We start from the raw sequence: 21,113 nt of genomic DNA on the forward strand, positions 1-21,113 counted from the left end.
GTACCTCAATGCCGAGTGGTCCGTAAAGACAATTGTTTTGGAGAGAACGAGGTATGATCTAAACTTGTCGAAGGCGTAAACAACCGCCAATAACTCCTCTGTGGTGGTGTAGTGTTCCTGGGCTCCTGTCAAGGTCTTGCTAGCGTAGTAAATGGGTTGAAACTTCTTTTCAATCCTCTGTCCAAGCACAGCTCCAACTGCATAATCACTAGCATCGCATATTAGTTCAAAAGGCAGCCCCCAATCAGGAGAAACCATGATTGGGGCTGTAGTTAGAAGTTTCTTAAGTAACTCAAAAGCTGCCACGCATGCATCATCAAAAATAAAAGGTACATCCTTAACTAACAATTGAGTGAGGGGCCTAGCAATCTTAGAAAAATCTCTAATAAATCTCCTATAAAACCCTGCATGGCCCAGAAAACTCCTAACAGCCTTAACAGAACTAGGAGGAGGTAGCTTAGATATTACTTCTACCTTAGCTCTATCCACCTCCATCCCAGCCTGAGAGATCTTATGCCCTAAAACAATCCCCTCTCTCACCATGAAATGACATTTTTCCTAGTTTAGTACCAAGTTAGCCTCAATACATCTAGCTAACATGCGCTCAAGGGTTGCCAAACAAAGAGAGAAAGAATCACCAAAAATAGAGAAGTCATCCATAAATACCTCCATAGACTCCTCAATCATGTCCTCAAAAATAGCCATCATGCACCGCTGAAATGTAGCTGGTGCATTGCACAGTCCGAATGGCATCCGTCTATAGCAAACGTCCCATAAGGGTAGGTGAAGGTAGTCTTCTCTTGGTCCTCAGGTGCAATAGGAATCTGAAAGTAACCTGAAAAGCCATCAAGAAAACAATAAAATATGTGACCTGCTAAACGTTCAATCATCTGATCAATGAATGGAAGAGGAAAGTGGTCCTTCCGAGTTGCATCATTAAGCCTACGGTAATCAATGCAAACTCTAAGCTCTGCATCATCCGAGTCGGGATCAGCTCATCCTTCTAATTCCTTACCACTGTGATGCCTCCTTTCTTGGGTACAACCTGCACAGGACTAACCCACGAACTGTCAGAAATAGGATATATCAAACCTGTATCAAGAAGTTTAATTACCTCCTTCTTTACCACTTCTTTCATGTTCGGATTGAGTCATCTTTGAGGCTGAACGACCGGCCTGAAACTGTCCCCTAATGAAATCTTATGAGAGCAGAAACTTGGATTTATGCCCGGGATATCGGCTATATTGAAAGCAAAGGCCTTCTTGTACTTCCTTAGAACTTCCAACAGCATGGCTTGTTCTTCGGAGTTAGATCGGTACTGCTATGATTACCGGTAAGCGCTTCTCTTCATCCAGGAAGGCATAAACCAAGTGGCTCGGTAACTCCTTCCGCTCTAAACCCGGTGGGTCCTCGAATGAAGTCTTTACTTTCCGCACCCTGACTGCCAAGAAAAGATAGGATCGCTGACAAGCTCGGCTCGGTTAATAAAATAAAGCCGAGTTGCTCCAACACTTGCTCGTTGGACAACTCCTCCTCATCCTCAGCTAATGCTACTTGCAAAGGGTCAGAACATAAAATTTCTTGTAAATGGGACTCAACCACATCATCAATCACATCAATAGAACATACAGTATTATCATAGTCCGGATCGCCCCATGGAAGTGTCCAGTCAAAGGTAATGGTCTCATCATTAACTCTAAGCTTAAGCTTTCCATCGCTTACATCGATAACAGCCCTCGATGTAGCTAGGAAAGGCCTACCCAGGATAAGAGGCACAGTGCTATCACCCTCCATATCCATTACCACAAAATCTACAGGAAAGATAAATTTATCTACCTTTACAAGTACATCTTCAACAATACCTCTAGGAATTTTAATACCCTATCTGCTAATTGAACACTCATCCTAGTAGGCTTTGGCTCATGCAACCCTAATTTGGCAAATAAACTAGTGGGCATTAAGTTAATACTGGCTCCTAAATCAGCCAATGCACCACTAATTGATAAATCACCAATCATACAAGGGATAGTAAAACTCCCTGGATCTCGTCGCTTGAGTGGCAGTTTGTTCTGGAGAATAGCTGAACACTCCTCATTAAGCACCACCTGACCAAGATCCTCCAACTTCCTCTTGTTGCTCAAAATCTCCTTTAAGAACTTGGCGTATTTCGGCATCTGTGAAATTGCCTCAACAAAAGGTAAGTTAAATTTCACCGCTTAAATAAGTCAAGAAACTTACTCATATTGCTTGTCCACCATATCCCTGTCTCAACCTTGCGTGATATGGTACGGGCCGATGCTCAAGCGCATTGGCTCTTTTGCCTGTCTTCTTTCTTTCTCTCATTCTCTACCATCTCAAGGTCTGGTCCTTCCTTAGCTGGCTCGACCTGCACGATTGTATTATCCTTATCAGCTAAAGGCGAAGAACCAGTCAAATTCTTACCTGAACGCAAGGTGATAGCTTTGCAATGCTCCCTCGGGTTTGACTCTGTAGTGCTAGGGAGCGATCCTGAAGGTCTCTCTGAAAGCATCTTAGAAATTTGGCCAATTTGAGTCTCCAAGTTCTGAATCGAGGCCTGCTGATTCCTAAGTGCACTATCAGTCTGCTGGAATCTTGTTTCTGTAGATGTCACAAACTTCATCATGAGCTCCTCTAAATTTGACTTCTTTTCTTGGGGAGGAGGAGCTTGTGCAGGCCCAGCTGGTTGTTGCTGTGGCTGTTGATGAAGTCTTTGGAAACCTGGCGGACCCTGGGCATTATTGTTCCTCCAACTGAAATTGGGGTGATTGCGCCATCCAGGGTTGTATGTATTGCTGTAGGGGTTATTCTGCTGTCTTGGGGCATTCCCCATATAATCAACCTGTTCAACATCAGAAGATATAGTAGAATTAGATGGAAAACTAATAGAAGATGAAGCAAACATACCTCCCGTGATACGACCGTAATGCGGGCCACCACAAAACTCGCAGCCAACGCTGTGAACCGATCTGGAGTTGGTCGATCTTCTTGGCTAGAAGCTCCACTTGAGCTGCCAAGGCTGCTGTAGAGTCCACTTGGTTGACCACTCCTTGTCTTCCTGGTCGGCTCCTAGAGGATTGCCACTGATAGTTGTTCATGGCCATTTCCTCTATCAAGTTCTGAGCTTGCTCAGGCGTCTTACTGTTTAGCGCCCCACCCACCGCAAAGATCCACCATCTGCCTCGCGAGGTTCAACCCACTGTAGAAGGTCTGAACCTGCATCCACACTGGCAATCCGTGATGTGGGCAGCATCTCAAAAGATCTTTAAATCTCTCCCATGCATCGTACATGCTTTCATCATCAAACTGCACAAAAGAAGATATGTCATTTCTAAGTTTAGCAGTTTTAGCGGGAGGAAAATACTTATATAAAAATTTTTCGGCCAACGCCTTCCAGGTAGTGATCGTCTGTTGTGGAAGAGATTGCAACCATCTCTTTGCTCTGTCCCTCAAGGAAAATGGAAACAATCTCAGCCGAATGGCATCATCGGTTGTTCCATTTATTTTGAATGTGTCACAAATCTCCAAAAAGTTGGAGATATGTGCATCTGATACCAAGATGACGCCGAGAGCTGTTCATGCTACAATCCTCATGCTGTAAACTCAAGGAGAATATCCTTACTCAAGGCAAGAGAGTTTCTTTAAGCTAAGACCAAAGAGGCACCTCGCCATGGGGGTCTTTCTGCTTCTTTGAAACTCGAATAGCCTAGTTAGACGAGTTAGCCCTTTTGGATTATAACAGAAACAGATCGTAGCAACAGCTAATTCATTGCCATAGGATAGAGAAGAAGAATAGAGAGAAATTAGAAAGCCATGAAAGATAAGAGACAGGCCTGTCATATTTGCCAGGAAGGATGTGAATAGAAACCAGGGGTGTAGGATGAGTTGGTTGTGCTGTGGTGATTTCTGGAGATTCTGGAGAAGATGAACTTCCTATGTTTTTTGGAAAACTAGGAATAGATAGTGTTGGGGAAGAAGAGTTGGATTGTACTGGTGTAGGTATTATGTAGGGATGTGGTTCTTCAGGAATGCAGTAGGCTATATCTGCAAAGATGGTTTCTGGTGATAGTAAAGGAGATAGCCAGTGAAAGTTTTCAGGAGTCTGTGGACTGTCTGGAGGTTCAATTTTGACTTGAAGTGTAGGTCCTATGGTTAAGATTGAAGTTTCTTCATCAGAAGAATTTTCTTCATCTGTACTGGTATCTGAACAAGGAAAGGCAAAGAGTGTTTGGGAAGAAGCCATTTCTTCTTCTGAAAAAAGTGATTCAAGATCATGGTCAGATAGTTCTTCTAGACATGAATCTTTCAATTGATGAAGAAGAGCAACAGTCTGTTTCGGCTTGTTAGGACATTTCTTTGCATAGTGCCCTCTTTGGCCACAGATGTAGCACCGATCTGATTTACGCTTGTTTGTCGATTTCTTTCTAAACCAGCGTATCTTTCTTCCCTTTTTCTGCTTGTAATGAGAAGATTCCTTGGAATAAGAAGAAAATGTTTTTTCTTTTTTGATCTGCAGTCACAGTGTTTCTCTTTGCATTTGATTTGAAGATAATCCCTATTGCATAAGTTCTTTAGCAACGCTTCTCCTTTTGCAATTTTTTTGAATAGTTTATGCTGTTCACACATCTTGTCCAGAGTGGCTAGAGTGAATTGCCAAATTTCCCCGAGAGAAATATGAGTGATATCTCTGTGAGTCTCTGTCATCATGCGTTGAATTTCAGGCTGCATTTCTTCTAGAGTCGACAAAAGTATATTTGAGATCATCACTGTTGGGCCCAGCGAGTTCATAATAGAGTTTGGACATATGAACATAGTGGGCTTCTAGATCTTTTCTCTTCATGGAACAGCATTTGCGATAAAAATATTCTTGTTTCCGTTGTCTGAAGATTAAATTGTAATCACCCAAAAATTGTTGGTGAATATGCGCTAGAGCTTGAGCAACAGAACCAAGTTGAACAAATTGTATCCTTTGATACTCAGATAAATGGGAGAACCATTCTCGTAAGGTGCCAGTAAATCTTGATGTGAATTCAGTTAGGACTGCTTGGAGATTAGCCTGAGGATTTATCATCTGGAGATCAAGCCAAGCATTGAATTCTAAGATTTTATTTCTCCATTGTGATGGTGGCACTGTATCTAGAGAAAACCAAGGACCAGAGGCTGGTTTTGGAGGGAGAGAAGTTTCTGGAGCGAGGGATTCTCGATCTTCCGTCTCTTCTGCGAAGTCTGGCTCTTCTGTGAGGTCTGGTTCTTGTTGTGTGTTCATTAACACATGAGAACCTAGTACCTGGGATTCAGCTGTGGAAACAGAGGATCTAGTTTCTTGGTCAGAAGAGTAAGAACTAGATCGTTGAAGTTCGAACTGAGACAGATCTGAATCTGAAACATACGACTCTGATGAGGCAGTTGAGGTAGGAGTTGTATGCTGTATGGCAAACTGTGGCTTTGCAGGTCCTTTGTCTTTTGTAGGTTGTGAGAAAGAAGATGAAGTTTTAGAAGATACCCTTTTTGCTGGCTTGGATGCTCTGGGCACCAGATCTGAAACTGTGGCATATTGTTTGAAGGGTACAACCGAAGACATAAAAGGATGAGGTGTAGAAATAGGAAAATTGAGTGGAGAGGAGACAGGATGTTTTGTAGGATAAAGATCTCTCTCTATTTCTCTGAGCTGCTCCTTCAAATTTTAAGATTTCTCCGTCCTTTGCAAGAATAGAGGTAATGTAGGGCTGAGATGCTAGTATCATTGCATTTCTTGCTCAAGTTTAGACAGCCTGAATGAAAGCTTTGTTTGTAATTGCAAGGCTTCTTGTCTGAAAGAAGTAACATGAGCTTCAATATAACTTGTTTTTTCATAGACTTGTGAAAGTCTATTATCAATCTTCTTCAGATACTGATTCTGAGCAACAGCGTTATTGGTTTGCCAATTTAAGACTTCTTCTGCAGTCCGAGAGAGGAGCTAAAGTACCGCAGTTGTCTGTATCTTTTGCAATAAAAGGTCGTGCAGGTATCTTTGATTGCTCATTTTCCTTTCTTTCCAGAGGTGGAAAATTTTTGGAATTCATCATGAAGCAAGGAACCGCGGCTACCTCTGGAACTTTAACTGGTTCAAAGGAGCAAGAACAAACGACTGGTGGAGGAGGACAGGTCAAGAGTCCTTCTTCTTTCAAGATCTGGAAGCATCTTTGTAAATAGTCATCTTCAGTCATGGGTTTGTTCTTTTCCGGAGGGAGTCCGATCCAAGGACTAGCTTTCTTGGGTTGAGAAGGAGCATGGAAGGGATCAGGCTGGTCATCATCCTTATCATGCTGCCGTGGACCAGTACAAGCATGTTTCCTTCTCCAAGTTTTGTTTCCTTTGGGTCTGGTTTCAAGATCATCAAAATCTTCTTGACAAGCACATCCGGGATCACACATAGAAGGATCACAATCCCAGATAAAGTGTCCATTGATCTTAGAAACATAGACTTCCCACCCATCTGACCTGAAACTATGAATGGGAATCTTCTTCTCATAAGTCCTCCTTACTGGTTGGATCATGGAAATAGAATGAGGAGTTGAAGAGGATGTCGCTGTGGAGGACAAATAGGAGACTTTAACAGTCTTGTCAAGTTGCCTGTACAAAAACAAGAAATTGGCAAACCAATAACGCTGTTGCTCAGAATCAGTATCTGAAGAAGTGATGATCTCAAATATACTTTTGTCAGCTCTCTGCCTGAAGAAAGGAGCAGCTCAGAGAAATAGAGAGAGATCTTTAACTGCACGCTTTGTTGGATCATCTGGATAACATTGGCCTTTATCTCAAAATTGTTGGCCGCTACAGCAGGTCTGACTACTAGTTTTCATCCCATCCAAAGATGGTCGAGCAAACTCGTACATCGTCCTCTGATCCTCATCGGCGTGGGGGTCATGGTTTTCCATAGTGTCTAGTCTATCCACAGGTACCTCAACCTCAATCTCCTCCTCTTCTAATTGCAACCTCTTCCTTAAGAGTCTGAGGGATCGTTCTGGATCAGATAGAGGCTCTATAAGATTCGAGTTTGAGCTCCTGGTCATAAACTACCTGAAACCGAAAGTCCACACAACCACCGATCAACAAAAATAATTTAATAATAAATAATAATAAAATTAAAGAATAAATGAATAAAACAAATAATGACTAAATTAACACAAAAACAATTCACTCTAGTTCACCGTTACAGCTCCCCGGCAACGGCGCCAAAAACTTGATGGGCTCTTTATGCAACCTACACCTAAGGCAGTGAACCTACCGATGCAGCCTAGCACTAGTGAGTATCAAGGTCGTATCCCTGGAGATCGGGTGAACCTAGAGTTACTACTGCTTGCTATGTTATCTTGTCTGAAATAGGGTGTGAAAGTTCTAACATACCAGCTAATGGTTATGAGTGCAATTAAGTAAATGAAGGACAACAATGGACAATTAAAAGACAATTGTAAAGAGAGAAATAAATCCAAAAGGGAGCCTAAGTGATGGAATTCTAAAGATGAATTTTATGGATTGCCGATCTTGCTTACCCGTGCCTAAATTCTGAATTGAATCTTGGTTCCTCTCTCGATCTTACCGGATTCCTAAACCTGCACTAACCTAATGGAATCTCTTCCTATCAGATTACTACAAATTAGCATTAAGTATGATTTAAGACTATTAAGAGTTGTTAGTTCTTAATCCGGCGAGTAAATCAACCTCATCTCTAAGTGTTAACTACCAGTCCTTACTATTCAAAATCCAGTTGTAACAAGCATTTCTCAATGTCAAGAAACAACCTAATAAACAATTAATCCAACGTCTCAAATTAACTGCATCAAACTTTTATTACTGAATAGCAAGAAGATTGCAAGAATGACAATTAAAAAAAACTAAAAATTAAGCATAATCCATCAACAAAGGTGAACCCTAATGGATTCAAAAGATCTAGCTGCTCATGTTCATAGTCAAAGCAATTAAAGAACAAAATAAGGAAAAACAAATTAAAGGTATGTACACCCTTCTCTTTCAAGCTGAATGAGAAACCCTAAATTTACAAATTCAAAATCTCAAACCCTAGTTGCCTCTTGAATGCTCCCAAAGTTTGTCTTGATCTTCAATTCGATGTTGGAATAAGTGGAATCGCCCCTTCAATTGATGAAAATTGATCTCTCCAGGTCTACAATTGAGGTATAGGAAATATTTGATTAAGTGTGTGTCTTGGAATTGAGTCCAAAAATCGTCCTCTTCAATTAGAATTCAAAATCGCCTATATAGTTGATTGAGCACGGTCGGACGGAGTCCAGGCTGTGCTGAATCTGTGGAGTCTGTTGTGCTGAGCCACCACAGGCCGTGCCCAAGCCGGTGCTGACTCCTTCCAGACCGTGCCCAAGGCGGTGCTGATCCACCACAGGCCGTGCTGGAGGCCGTGGTGGCTACGGAAGTCGTGCTGAAATGGCACAATTGGGGATAGCCTCTTGATAATTCAGCACGGCCGGAGTCCAGGCCGTGCTCAACCCTCGGGGTGCTTGTTCTCGCCCAATTTGATGGATTTTGCTCCGTAATCACACGTATTTCCCTCGATTACTGATGGTGTCCTTCGAAAATGACCTGAAATGAAAAGGGAAACAAAAGACAGGTGATTCTAGCATAAAACGGGATAATCATGCATAAAAATGTGAACAATCGGGCATGAAAACATGTGTAGTATGATGCTTATCAAGTTCTTCTACTTCTTGGAATTCAAAATGGAGTAAAAAGGATGATAGACCCATTGTTAAGCCTAAGTTTGAAGAGTCTAAGAATAAAAATGAAATAGGCAGCAAGGATAAAGGTGAGAATCAAACTAGAGGAATTAAGTGCTTTAAGTGTCTAGGATTTGGTCATATGGCACGTGACTGTCCTAACAAAAGGGTAATGTTGAGTCTGAAAGTGAAAATGAATGTGGAGATGAAATACCACCTTTAGAAGGTGTTAATGATGTTGAATATGCTAGGGGAGATGCTTTGGTTGTACAACGCACACTTAGTTTGCCAAGTAAAAATGATGAGTTTGGCGAACAACGTGAAAATCTGTTTCATACTCATTGTTTAATTGCTAATAAGTTGTGTAATATGATTATTGATAGTGGAAGTTGTACTAATGTTGCTAGTACTTTGCTAGTGGAAAAACTGAAATTACCCACTATTAAACATCCAAAACCTTATAAATTGCAATGGTTGAATGATAGTGGTGTTGTGAAGGTGACTCAGCAAGTATTAGTTTATTTTTCTATTGTTAGATATAAGGATGAGGTATGGTGTGATGTTGTACCTATGTATGCTGGTCACATATTGTTGGGAAGACCATGGCAATACGATAGGAAGGTGATTTATGATGGATTCAAGAACCGCTACTCTCTGACAATCAATGGGCAGAAGTTTCAACTTGGACCCTTACTACTAAAGACAATTTTTGAAGATCAAATGCGAATAAAACAGTAATATGAAGAGTTTACATCTTCATTGAGCAAACCTTTGGGAAGGGATCCAGTAAGGGAAAGAGAAGAAAATGGAGAGCTGAGTGGAAAAAAAGGGAGCAATGGGAAACACAAGGAGAGAGAAAATAAGTGATAGGAAATCATCATCTTAGCAACCATACACCCCAATAACTAATGAGTTACGATACATATGGAATGCAAGAAAACACCCTCCAATCAAGATGATTCCAAAACCCAAGGATCTCCTCAAGTGAAGTTAGGAAAAACTAGTTCCAACAATGAAACTAGCACTTGAATTCAACTCCAAACGCCACAAACCAAGTATGATTTGATAAGTTATGAATCAAACACAAGATTTTGGTTAGAGAACACCACAAACTAAAATTAGTTTGATAAGTTCAAAGTTCATGCAAGAACTTAAGCAAAAACACTCACAAAGAGCAAACAAAGATTATCATTCAAAATTCTATATTTACAAATGAATTTGGCTTTGATATTTATAGCCAAAACAAGACAAAGAAAACCTAAATGGATGTCTTTTCTACTTTCCCACGTTTTCCCTTTAATTCCCTTAAAAACTCATTAAAAATGGCTGTTTTTTACATTGATGGCCCTCATTTTGTAACTCCCCAATGACAACTAAATATGTGCACTCATTTGTAACTCCACATAACACTCATATAACTCACACCTAATAAAATAATCCTTAATTAAATAAAAATAAACTAAAATAATTACTTAAGCTAAAACCCAAAAGATAAGAACCCATATAAATATGAATTAAGCCCAAAGGCTTAATCATAGCCGAATGGATTTTATTCTTCAAAATGGACTGGATGCTTCATTATAAGGTTGGACTCTTGTTTTCATGCATGAGTTGCATTTCTATTTTGGACCTTTTGGTGCATGCCTTTGCAATGGAATCTCATGGCAGCCTTGATTCATATCATTCCCCCTTTCTTGAAAGAAAATTCGTCCTCGAATTTTGCCCAAATATTGCGAAAGAGATAAACATATAATCTCAAACGGTAATGAAATGCCATCATCAACCTGCAATTCCTTCACAATAGTGATTAGAGGAACTTTAGAACAAATAATATTTTTAGTACCAATAAATTCAACATGCTGAAAAGTGTCAGTTTTATCAAGCAAAACTCTTTCATTCTTCACTAACTTAACCATTGTCTCTCCATCAGCGACAAACTCTTCATTATTGAATTCATTCAAAGGTAACAAGTCATTGTCTTTCTTGCCATCTCCAATTATCAAGTCTTCAAAATCTATATTGACTTCAGTAGAGCGATTTACCTCCTTTACATCATCGATGTTAGTCTTCAATGATGGCTTAGAATCGGCTTTATCTTTAAGATGCTTAAGAAAGCTATTAGTCAACATCTTGAACTCTTCAAGCTCATGCTTAAATGCTTCAAGACCGATTCTTAAAGATTTGTTCTCCTTGGACAATTCATCAACAAAAACTAGACTTGGTTGTTTATCTAACCACTTAGGTTTAGATTTAGAAGAATAAATATTTTGTCTGCAATCTTCATAACAATCATTTCTTTGACCCCACATCTTATCATAAGATTGTCTAATGAACTCAACTTCATGAAACATTCTCTTTTTTTTTTGTGTCTACGGATGAAATAAAGATAAAAATAAAGAACCACAAAGAAGTTTGAAGGAAAGAACAAAAGATAGGAAATGGAATTTGAAGGAAAGAAAACTACATAAAGAGATTAACAAGAAGGGAAAACAAACATTTATTTAGTAAACACAAAGGTGTAAACTTTAAAACAGAGAGTACTTAGTAGGAAAATATTGAAACAAGAAGAATTTGGCACAAAAAAAATAAAGAAGATGAGAAACTTTAATAACACACAAAACACAAAGATAAGCAAACCTCAACTTGAAGCAAGCTCTGATACCAAATGATAGGAAATCATCATCATTTTCATTTTCACTTTCAGATTCAACAATTCCATCTCTAACAATAATGGTCCTCTTATTAGGGCAATCACGTGCATAATGACCATGTCCAAGACACTTAAAACACTTCAAGCTTCTAGATTGATTAGCTTGATTCTCAACTTGGTTTTTGCTGCCTATTTCATTTTTATTCTTATTCTCATCCACTTTAGGCTTAGCAAATTTATCATCCTTTTTACTCCAATTCGATTTCCAATTAGAAGAACTAGAACTCGAATTAAGTTTAGAATCAAACTTACTTGCACCTTTTCGCTTGAGTTGCCCTTCAATTTTCATGGCCACATTCACCATGTCCTCAAGCTCCACATAATGTTGCAACTCCACAAGATCAGCAATATTCTTGTTTAGACCATTCAAGAATCTTGCCATGGTAGCCTCTCTATCCTCCTCCATATTTGCTTTAATCATAGCCATTTCCATTTCTTTGTGGTACTCCTCCACACTCATGGTTCCTTGCCTTAGAGTTTGCAATCGTTGATGCAAATCTCTATAGTAATAGTTAGGAATGAACCTCTTCCTCATGATGCGTTTCATCTCCATCCATGACCCTACGGGTCTTTCCTACTTCTCTAGAAAGTATGGAAAATCCATCTTCACCAGAAGTCACATCAGCACAACGGCAGCAAGTTTTACCTTTTTCTCCTCCGAATAGTTATGGCATTCGAAGATCATCTCCACCTTTTGCTCCCATTCCAAGTAGACATCAGGATCATTCTTTCCTTGAAAGGAAGGAATTTTCATTTTGATGCTGCCTAGGTTGCGATCTACACCATCTTGCCTTGATCTCCTATTGTGTCTCCTAGGATGGTCATCTCCACCAAAAGTGGTTGCTTGGTCATCCTCCAAATCATCTTCGGCATCATAATCCTCTTGTTCAAAGGCTAGTTGCCTTTCTCTTCTAGGCTCGTTTTGAATTCTTGTAATAGTTTCACCTTGCCTTCTCACACTTTCAACAACATCATCCATTCGCCTATACATTCTTTCAAACTCTTTTTGCATTGCTTGCAAAGTTTGCTCAATGGATGCTCCAACACTACTTGAAACTTGTTCTTTTGACATTGTGCGAAAAACTTGAAAAACAAGTTAGTATAGCCTCACAAAAAAAAACACTCGCTCGCGTGTGTCTCTCAATTAAAATGTCACACCGCTCGTGTTTCACTCAAAGTTTTGGCTTTTCTCGATGCTAGTCTCACCACTATTGCCTTTTACCTCTCTTGCTTTTGCTTTAGGTTCTTAGATGAACTAATCACCTAAATAAACCAAATCAGATTATGGCAATTCAATGGAGTGAAAAGAAGAAAGAAAAGGTTGGTCTAGATTAAGTTGTTAGGTCAGGCCAAATTTAAAGTAGCTAGACACAAGAAAGCAATAAAATAAAATAATAGAATATGATTTCTATGCCGCCCAAACTTTCTCTTTTTTTTTTTTGATCTTGTGATTCTTTTTTTTTTAATGATAATAACACAACTAAAAAGAAATTATGAACAACACAATTTTTTTTTTAGCAAAGGACAACGAAGTTTTACTTTATGCGCACAAAGGTGTAAACTTTGAAAAGAATGAGTACTTAGAAGGAAAATACTGAAACAAGAAGAATTTGGCACAAAAAAAATAAAGAAGATGAGAAACTTTAATAACACACAAAACACAAAGATAAGCAAACCTCAACTTGAAGCAAGCTCTGATACCAAATGATAGGAAATCATCATCTTAGCAACCATACACCCCAATAACTAATGAGTTACGATACATATGGAATGCAAGAAAACACCCTCCAATCAAGATGATTCCAAAACCCAAGGATCTCCTCAAGTGAAGTTAGGAAAAACTAGTTCCAACAATGAAACTAGCACTTGAATTCAACTCCAAACGCCACAAACCAAGTATGATTTGATAAGTTATGAATCAAACACAAGATTTTGGTTAGAGAACGCCACAAACTAAAATTAGTTTGATAAGTTCAAAGTTCATGCAAGAACTTAAGCAAAAACACTCACAAAGAGCAAACAAAGATTATCATTCAAAATTCTATATTTACAAATGAATTTGGCTTTGATATTTATAGCCAAAACAAGACAAAGAAAACCTAAATGGATGTCTTTTCTACTTTCCCACGTTTTCCCTTTAATTCCCTTAAAAACTCATTAAAAATTGCTGTTTTTTACATTGATGGCCCTCATTTTGTAACTCCCCAATGACAACTAAATATGTGCACTCATTTGTAACTCCACATAACACTCATATAACTCACACCTAATAAAATAATCCTTAATTAAATAAAAATAAACTAAAACAATTACTTAAGCTAAAACCCAAAAGATAAGAACCCATATAAATATGAATTAAGCCCAAAGGCTTAATCATAGCCGAATGGATTTTATTCTTCAAAATGGACTGGATGCTTCATTATAAGGTTGGACTCTTGTTTTCATGCATGAGTTGCATTTCCATTTTGGACCTTTTGGTGCATGCCTTTGCCATGTTTGCAAGACTCTTACCAACGCATAGAACTCCTTGTCATATGTAGGGTAGTTTAAACTTGCTCTACTCAATTTCTCACTAAAGAATGCAATTGGCTTGCTTTCTTGCATTAAAACTCCACCGATACCTATGCCATTTGCATCACACTCAATTTCAAAAGGTTTAGAAAAGTTAGGCAAAGCAAGCAAAGGTGCTGAGCTCATCTTGTTCTTTACTCCATTTAAATCCCACATTCTTTTTAATGCATTCAGTCAATGGTACAGCAATTGTAGAATAATCATCGATGAATCTCCTATAAAAGCTAGCAAGGCCATGGAAACTTCTTACATTACTAACATTAGTGGGTTTTGGCCACTCCCTAATCACTTTCACCTTTTCTTGATCAACATGTATTCCTTTGTCATTAACAATATAACCAAGAAATGTAATTTCATTAGAGCAAAATGTGCATTTCTTTAGATTAGCATACAACTTTTCAGTTCTAAGCACTTCAAAAACAGATTTCAAATGTTGTACATGCTCATCTAAACTCTTGCTGTAAATCAAAATATCATTAAAATAGACAACCACAAACTTCCCAATAAAATTTCACAAAACATGGTTCATAAGAAGGTGATGAATGGAAAACAGGTTTTAAAACTAAACATGGTTTATATGAGTGGTTAGTAATGCCTTTTGGTTTAACTAATGCACCAAGCACTTTCATGAGATTGATGAATCATGTTTTAAGAGCATTCATAGGCAAATTTGTTGTTGTCTATTTTGATGATATCTTGGTTTATAGCAAAAATTTAGATGAGCATGTACAACATTTGACTTGTGTTTTTTATGTGCTTAGAAAAGAGAAGTTGTATGCTAATTTAAAGAAATGTTGTTTCTGCACTAATGAAATTACTTTTCTTGGATATATTGTCAATGACAAGGGTATTCATGTTGATCAAGAAAAGGTAAAAGTAATTAGAGAATGGCCAACACCCACAAGTGTAAGTGATGTAAGAAGCTTTCATGGTTTAGCTAGCTTTTATAAAAGGTTCATTAAGAATTTTTCTACCATAGCTGCACCTTTAACTGAATGCATAAAAAAGAATGTTGGTTTTAAGTGGGGAATTGAATAAGATGAGGCTTTTAACTTGCTAAAAGACAAATTAAGTTCTGCACCCTTGTTATCTTTGCCAAATTTTACTAAACCTTTTGAGATTGAGTGTGATGCAAGTGGCATAGGTATTGGGGAGTTAATTGATGAAACCTACAATTCCCATCATAAGTGGTATCAGAGCATTGGCTCGAGATTGAGGTTTGCGTATCCAATACTATCTTTTAATTCTCAATATCTTGTGTTCATCTTATATTTTGCACCTTTTGCCATCTATTGTTCTTGTTATTATTATTATTTTTATCTTTATTCTTCTTATCTCAAGATTTTGTTTGCATATATCAAAAAAAAAATCGTCCGAAAAGAAAAAAATTGTTATCTTTGATATTCTTGTGTTAGATCTCAGATTACATAAAAAAAATTGACTCTTCATATTCCATTGAGATCTATCTTTATAATTCTATATCTTTGTGTTCTTTGATGATCTATCTTTATTTTTCATTTTTATTAGCCTATTTGCTACAAATTGTTCATTTCTTTAAGCCTACCTTATTATTTTCTTGTTAGCCTACCTTATTCTTTTTTCATTGATTACTACATTCTTGAAATTTTGTTTGATTGAGAAACTTAGTTCATCTAAGAAATAAAAAGGCAAATTTGAGAGGTAAAAGGCAAGAGTGTGAGATCATTAGAAAAAAAAAGAAGCCAAAATTGAGTGTAAACACAAGTGGTATACATCAATTTTGAGTGAAAACACATGAGGGAGTATTGTGAGATCGTTTCTTTCTATTTTCTTTTATTAAAATTTTAGGTTTTACAATCATGTCAAAAGATACAAGTTCTTCTACAAATGATCATGTGATTCAAGCTATGCAACAACAATTCGAAAGAATGTTTAGTATGATGGCGGGAGTCAATGAAAAATTAGAGAAGCATGATGGCATCCTTAACCAATTACATGGAGAGCCTAGACAAAGGAGACATCCACCAATTGACCAAGAGGACTATGAAGGAGAGGATGATTTGGATGATGATCAAGTCACCTTGTTGGGACAACGAATCAATTCTAGGAGACAAGCTAGGAGAAGACATCCAAATGATGATGTTGATCGCAACCTTGGAAGCATCAAAATGAAGATTCCTTCATTCCAAGGAAGAAATGATCCAGATGTGTACCTTGAATGGGAGAGGAAAGTGGAACTCATCTTCGAATGTCATAATTATTCGGAGGAGAAAAAGGTAAAACTTGCCGCTGTTGAGTTTAGTGATTATGCAATTGTTTGGTGGGATCAATTTTGCAAGGAAAGACGTAGATATGGAGAAAGACCCGCGAAGTCTTGGAGAGAAATGAAGCAAATCATGAGAAAGAGGTTTGTTCCAAGCCACTACTACAGAGAGCTTCATCAAAGATTACAAACTCTAATTCAAGGATCCATGAGTGTGGAGGAGTATCACAAAGAAATGGAGAAGGCTATGATTAGAGCAAATGTGATAGAAGATCGTGAAGCTACCATGGCAAGGTTCTTGAGAGGGCTAAACAAAGACATTGCTGATATTGTTGATTTGCAACATTATGTGGAGATTGAAGATATGGTGAATGTGGCCATGAAAGTGGAAAGGCAATTGAAAAGAAAGAGGTATGATTCTAAACCAAATATGGGTTCTTCTTCTTCTTGGAAAACTTCTTGGGGGAAAAAGGATAATAAACCTTTTACTAAGTCAAAAGTGGAAGAAACTAAACCTAAAATTGACTTGGGTAATAAGGGAAAGGGTGAGAATCAACCAGCCCAAACTAGGGGAATCAAATGTTTTAAGTGTTTGGGTCATGGGCACATTGCTAGGGAATGTCCAAATAAGAAAGCTATGATTCTAAGGAATGGTGATATTGAGTCGGAGAGTGAGGGGGATAGTGATGATGATATGCCTTCTTTAGAAGATTGTAGTGATGTTGAATGTGCTAAGGGAGATAATCTTGTTGTTCAAAGAACATTGAGTTTGCAAAATAAACATGATGTCCATAAGGAGCAAAGGAAAAATTTGTTTCATACTCATTGTTTGATTTCTAACAAGTTGTGCAACATGATTGTGGATAGTGGAAGTTGTACCAATGTAGCAAGCACTTTGCTAGTGGAGAAATTGAAGTTGCATACTACCAAGCACCAAGACCATACAAGTTGCAATGGCTTAATGAAAGTGGAGTTGTAAAGGTAAATAAGCAAGTTTTAGTTTCGTTTCAAATTGGTAGATATAAGGATGAGGTGTAGTGTGATGTGTTGCCAATGTTGGCCGGACATATGTTGTTGGGGAGACCTTGGCAATAGGATAGAAGGGCTAGTCATGATGGATTTAAAAATATGTATACTTTGACTATGGATGGAAAAAGGTCTAACCTTGGACCATTAACTCCAAAACAGATTTTTGAAGACCAAATGCGCATTAAGCAACAATATGAAGAAATGGGTTCTTCATTGGGAAACTCTTTGGGAAGGGAAACCTTTGAGAGTAAAGAAAAAGGTGAGATGAGTGAACCTAAAAATTCCAATTCTCTTGACCAAAATGGGAAACACAAGGTGAGAGAAAACAAGGAAGGTTCAAAATGAAAGAAAAATGAGTGTTTATGCAAAAATGAGTGATGTGAAGGAAGCTATGCTTTTGAGGCAACATATGCTTGTACTTATGTACAAGGAGATTTTGCATATTTCTAACGAAATAACCAATTGTTTTCCTAGTGTTGTTGTTGATCTTTTGCAGGTTTATGAAGATTTATTTCCGGAAGAAATTCCAAATGGTTTGCCACCTAAAAGAGGCATTGAGCACCAAATTGATTTCATACCCGGAGCAAGCATTCCAAATAGACCAGCATATAGATGTAATCCGGAGGAGACCAAGGAAATCGAAAAGCAAGTGAGTGAGCTTATGGAGAAGGGTTATGTTCGTGAAAGCATGAGTCCATGTGCCGTACCCGTCTTATTAGTGCCTAAGAAAGATGGAACTTGGAGGATGTGTGTTGATTGTCGTGCCATCAACAAAATCACGGTGAAGTATAGACATCCCATTCCTAGGCTAGATGACATGTTGGATGAATTGCATGGTTCATATTTGTTTCCAAAAATTGATTTGAAATCTGGTTATCATCAAATTAGAATGAGAGAAGGTGATGAATGGAAAACAGGTTTTAAAACTAAACATGGTTTATATGAGTGGTTAGTAATGCCTTTTGGTTTAACTAATGCACCAAGCACTTTCATGAGATTGATGAATCATGTTTTAAGAGCATTCATAGGCAAATAATCTGTTGTCTATTTTGATGATATCTTGGTTTATAGCAAAAATTTAGATGAGCATGTACAACATTTGACTTGTGTTTTTTATGTGCTTAGAGAAGAGAAGTTGTATGCTAATTTAAAGAAATGTTGTTTTTGCACTAATGAAATTACTTTTCTTGGATATATTGTCAATGACAAGGGTATTCATGTTGATCAAGAAAAGGTAAAAGTAATTAGAGAATGGCCAACACCCACAAGTGTAAGTGATGTAAGAAGCTTTCATGGTTTAGCTAGCTTTTATAGAAGGTTCATTAAGAATTTTTCTACCATAGCTGCACCTTTAATTGAATGCATAAAAAAGAATGTTGGTTCTAAGTGGGGAATTGAACAAGATGAGGCTTTTAACTTGCTAAAAGACAAATTAAGTTCTGCACCCTTGTTATCTTTGCCAAATTTTACTAAACCTTTTGAGATTGAGTGTGATGCAAGTGGCATAGGTATTGGAGGAGTTTTGATGCAAGAAGGCAAGCCCATAGCATTCTTTAGCGAAAAGCTAAGTGGAGCAAGTCTAAACTACCCTACATATGACAAGGAGTTTTATGCATTAGTGAGGGTTCTAAAGACATGGCAGCATTACCTTGGCTACAAAGAATTCATAATTCACACTGACCGTGAGTCCTTGAAGTATCTCAAAGGACAAGGAAAGCTCAACAAGAGACATGCAAAATGGGTGGAATTCATTGAATCCTTTCCATACATCATTAAGTACAAGCAAGGGAAAGAAAATGTGGTGGCCGATGCATTGTCAAGAAGGAATTTCTTGATCTTTAAACTTGATGCAAAATTATTAGGATTTGAATACATAAAAGATCTGTATTCTAATGATCCTGATTTTGCTAATGTTTATGGGGTATGTGAGAGAGGGGGTTTTGATAAGTTCTATAAGTTTGATGGTTTTCTTTTTCGGGAAAACAAATTGTGTGTGCCACAAAGTTCTTTGAGAGAGTTACTTGTGAGAGAGGCACATAGTGGAGGTTTAATGGGACATTTTGGGATTAAGAAAACTTTGGATATGTTGGGTGACCATTTCTTTTAGCCACACATGAAAAGGGATGTTGAGAGAATTTGTGAGAAATGCATTACTTGCAAACAAGCCAAATCCAAAGCAATGCCTCATGGTTTGTATACACCTCTTCCCATTCCAAATGAACCTTGGGTAGACATTTCTATGGACTTTGTTTTAGGATTACCTAGGTCCAAGGGAGGGAGAGATTCTATGTTTGTTGTTGTGGACAGGTTTAGCAAAATGGCACATTTCATTCCATGTCACAAGACAGATGATGCAACCCATATTGCGAATCTATTCTTCAAGGAGATTGTAAGGCTGCATGGAGTGCCAAGGACCATTGTGAGTGATAGGGATGTCAAATTCCTAAGTCACTTTTGGAAGACTCTTTGGGGAGAGATGGGGACAAAGCTTTTGTATTCTATAACTTGTCATCCGCAAACGGATGGACAAACAGTGGTGGTCAATAGGACACTTGCAACACTCTTGAGGGCTCTCATCCAAAGAAATCTGAAGAATTGGGAAGAATGTTTGCCACATGTGGAATTTGCTTACAATAGGAGTGTGCATGGTTCAACAAATTGCTCACCCTTTGAAGTTGTGTATGGATTCAATCCATTGACTCCATTAGATTTGCTACCATTGCCATTGGACAAAGCTAATTTAGAAGGGAAACAAAAAGCTGAATTCATCAAGACTTTGCATGAGAAGGTGCATGCAAACATTGAGAAGAAAACACTCCAATATGAAAAGCAACACAACAAAGGGAGGAAGCAGGTCATTTTTGAGCCTAGAGATTGGGTGTGGGTGCACTTGAGGAAGGAAAGATTTCCTAACCAAAGGAAATCAAAGCTTATGCTAAGAGGAGATGGTCCTTTTAGAGTGCTTCAACGCATCAACAACAATGCCTACAAGCTAGAACTTCCAAGTGAGTATGGCAATGTTAGTGCTACTTTCAATGTTAGTGACTTGTCTTTGTTTGATGTAGGTGATGAAGATGATGGAGCTGATTTGTGGACAAATCCTTTTTGAAGAAAGGGGGAATGATGTGAATCCAAGTTATTGGGTTTAATTAGGGACATTTGGAAAGCCCAAGAACTTCAACCCAATAAGGCATCCATGGAGGCCCAAGGAATAATATTTAACTTGTTTTTATGTTAATAAAAATTAGGGTTACATGTAGCCACCATACAAGTTAATGTGGTAATTAATACCAAGTAATGGCTATCAATGTGGGTAGTGGTTATTAAGAGCCACCATAAACAAGTTAATGGGGTAATCAATACCAAGTAATGGCTATTAGTGTGGATAGTGGTTACTAAGGCCATTTAAGAGTAAAAGTAATCCTATGTGTGTGAGTCTATTTTAGTAGTGTGTGCATGGACTTGTACTCTATATAAACAAGTCCTTTTCTCTTTCTTTTAGAGCATGATTGAATTTGATATATGAAATTTTGTTTGAGTTTTATTGTGAGGAATTTTGTCTTTAATTTCTTGCTTGAACTTTGCGACTTATCAAGCTTTATTCTAGCTTGTGGTGTCAAAATCTAAATCTTTGTTTTCTTATTATTTATCAAACTTTCTTGTTTGTGGCATAAGAGGAAATTCAAAGTCTATCTTAGTATCTTTATCCTTGTTGGTAAAGGGGTTAAGTAGCATCCATCTTCTTACTTTAATCTTTGAACGTCCGAATTTGTGGATTAAATTGATAATTTCTAGTTTTCTTCTAATTCAACTTATC

The 21,113-nt window shown here is 37.9% G+C and overlaps 1 non-coding gene across 1 annotated transcript; it reads left to right on the forward strand.

Annotated features, from left to right (window-relative positions):
- Nucleotides 1-3,250: 3,250 nt before the first annotated feature.
- LOC125369054 lies at nucleotides 3,251-3,357 on the forward strand. The gene has a single exon (XR_007214547.1). It is a non-coding gene; the product is annotated as a small nucleolar RNA R71 (small nucleolar RNA).
- The last annotated feature ends 17,756 nt before the right edge of the window (nucleotides 3,358-21,113 follow it).

Source organism: Ricinus communis, chromosome 1, assembly GCF_019578655.1.
Source record: "Ricinus communis isolate WT05 ecotype wild-type chromosome 1, ASM1957865v1, whole genome shotgun sequence".
Lineage (NCBI taxonomy): Eukaryota > Viridiplantae > Streptophyta > Magnoliopsida > Malpighiales > Euphorbiaceae > Ricinus > Ricinus communis.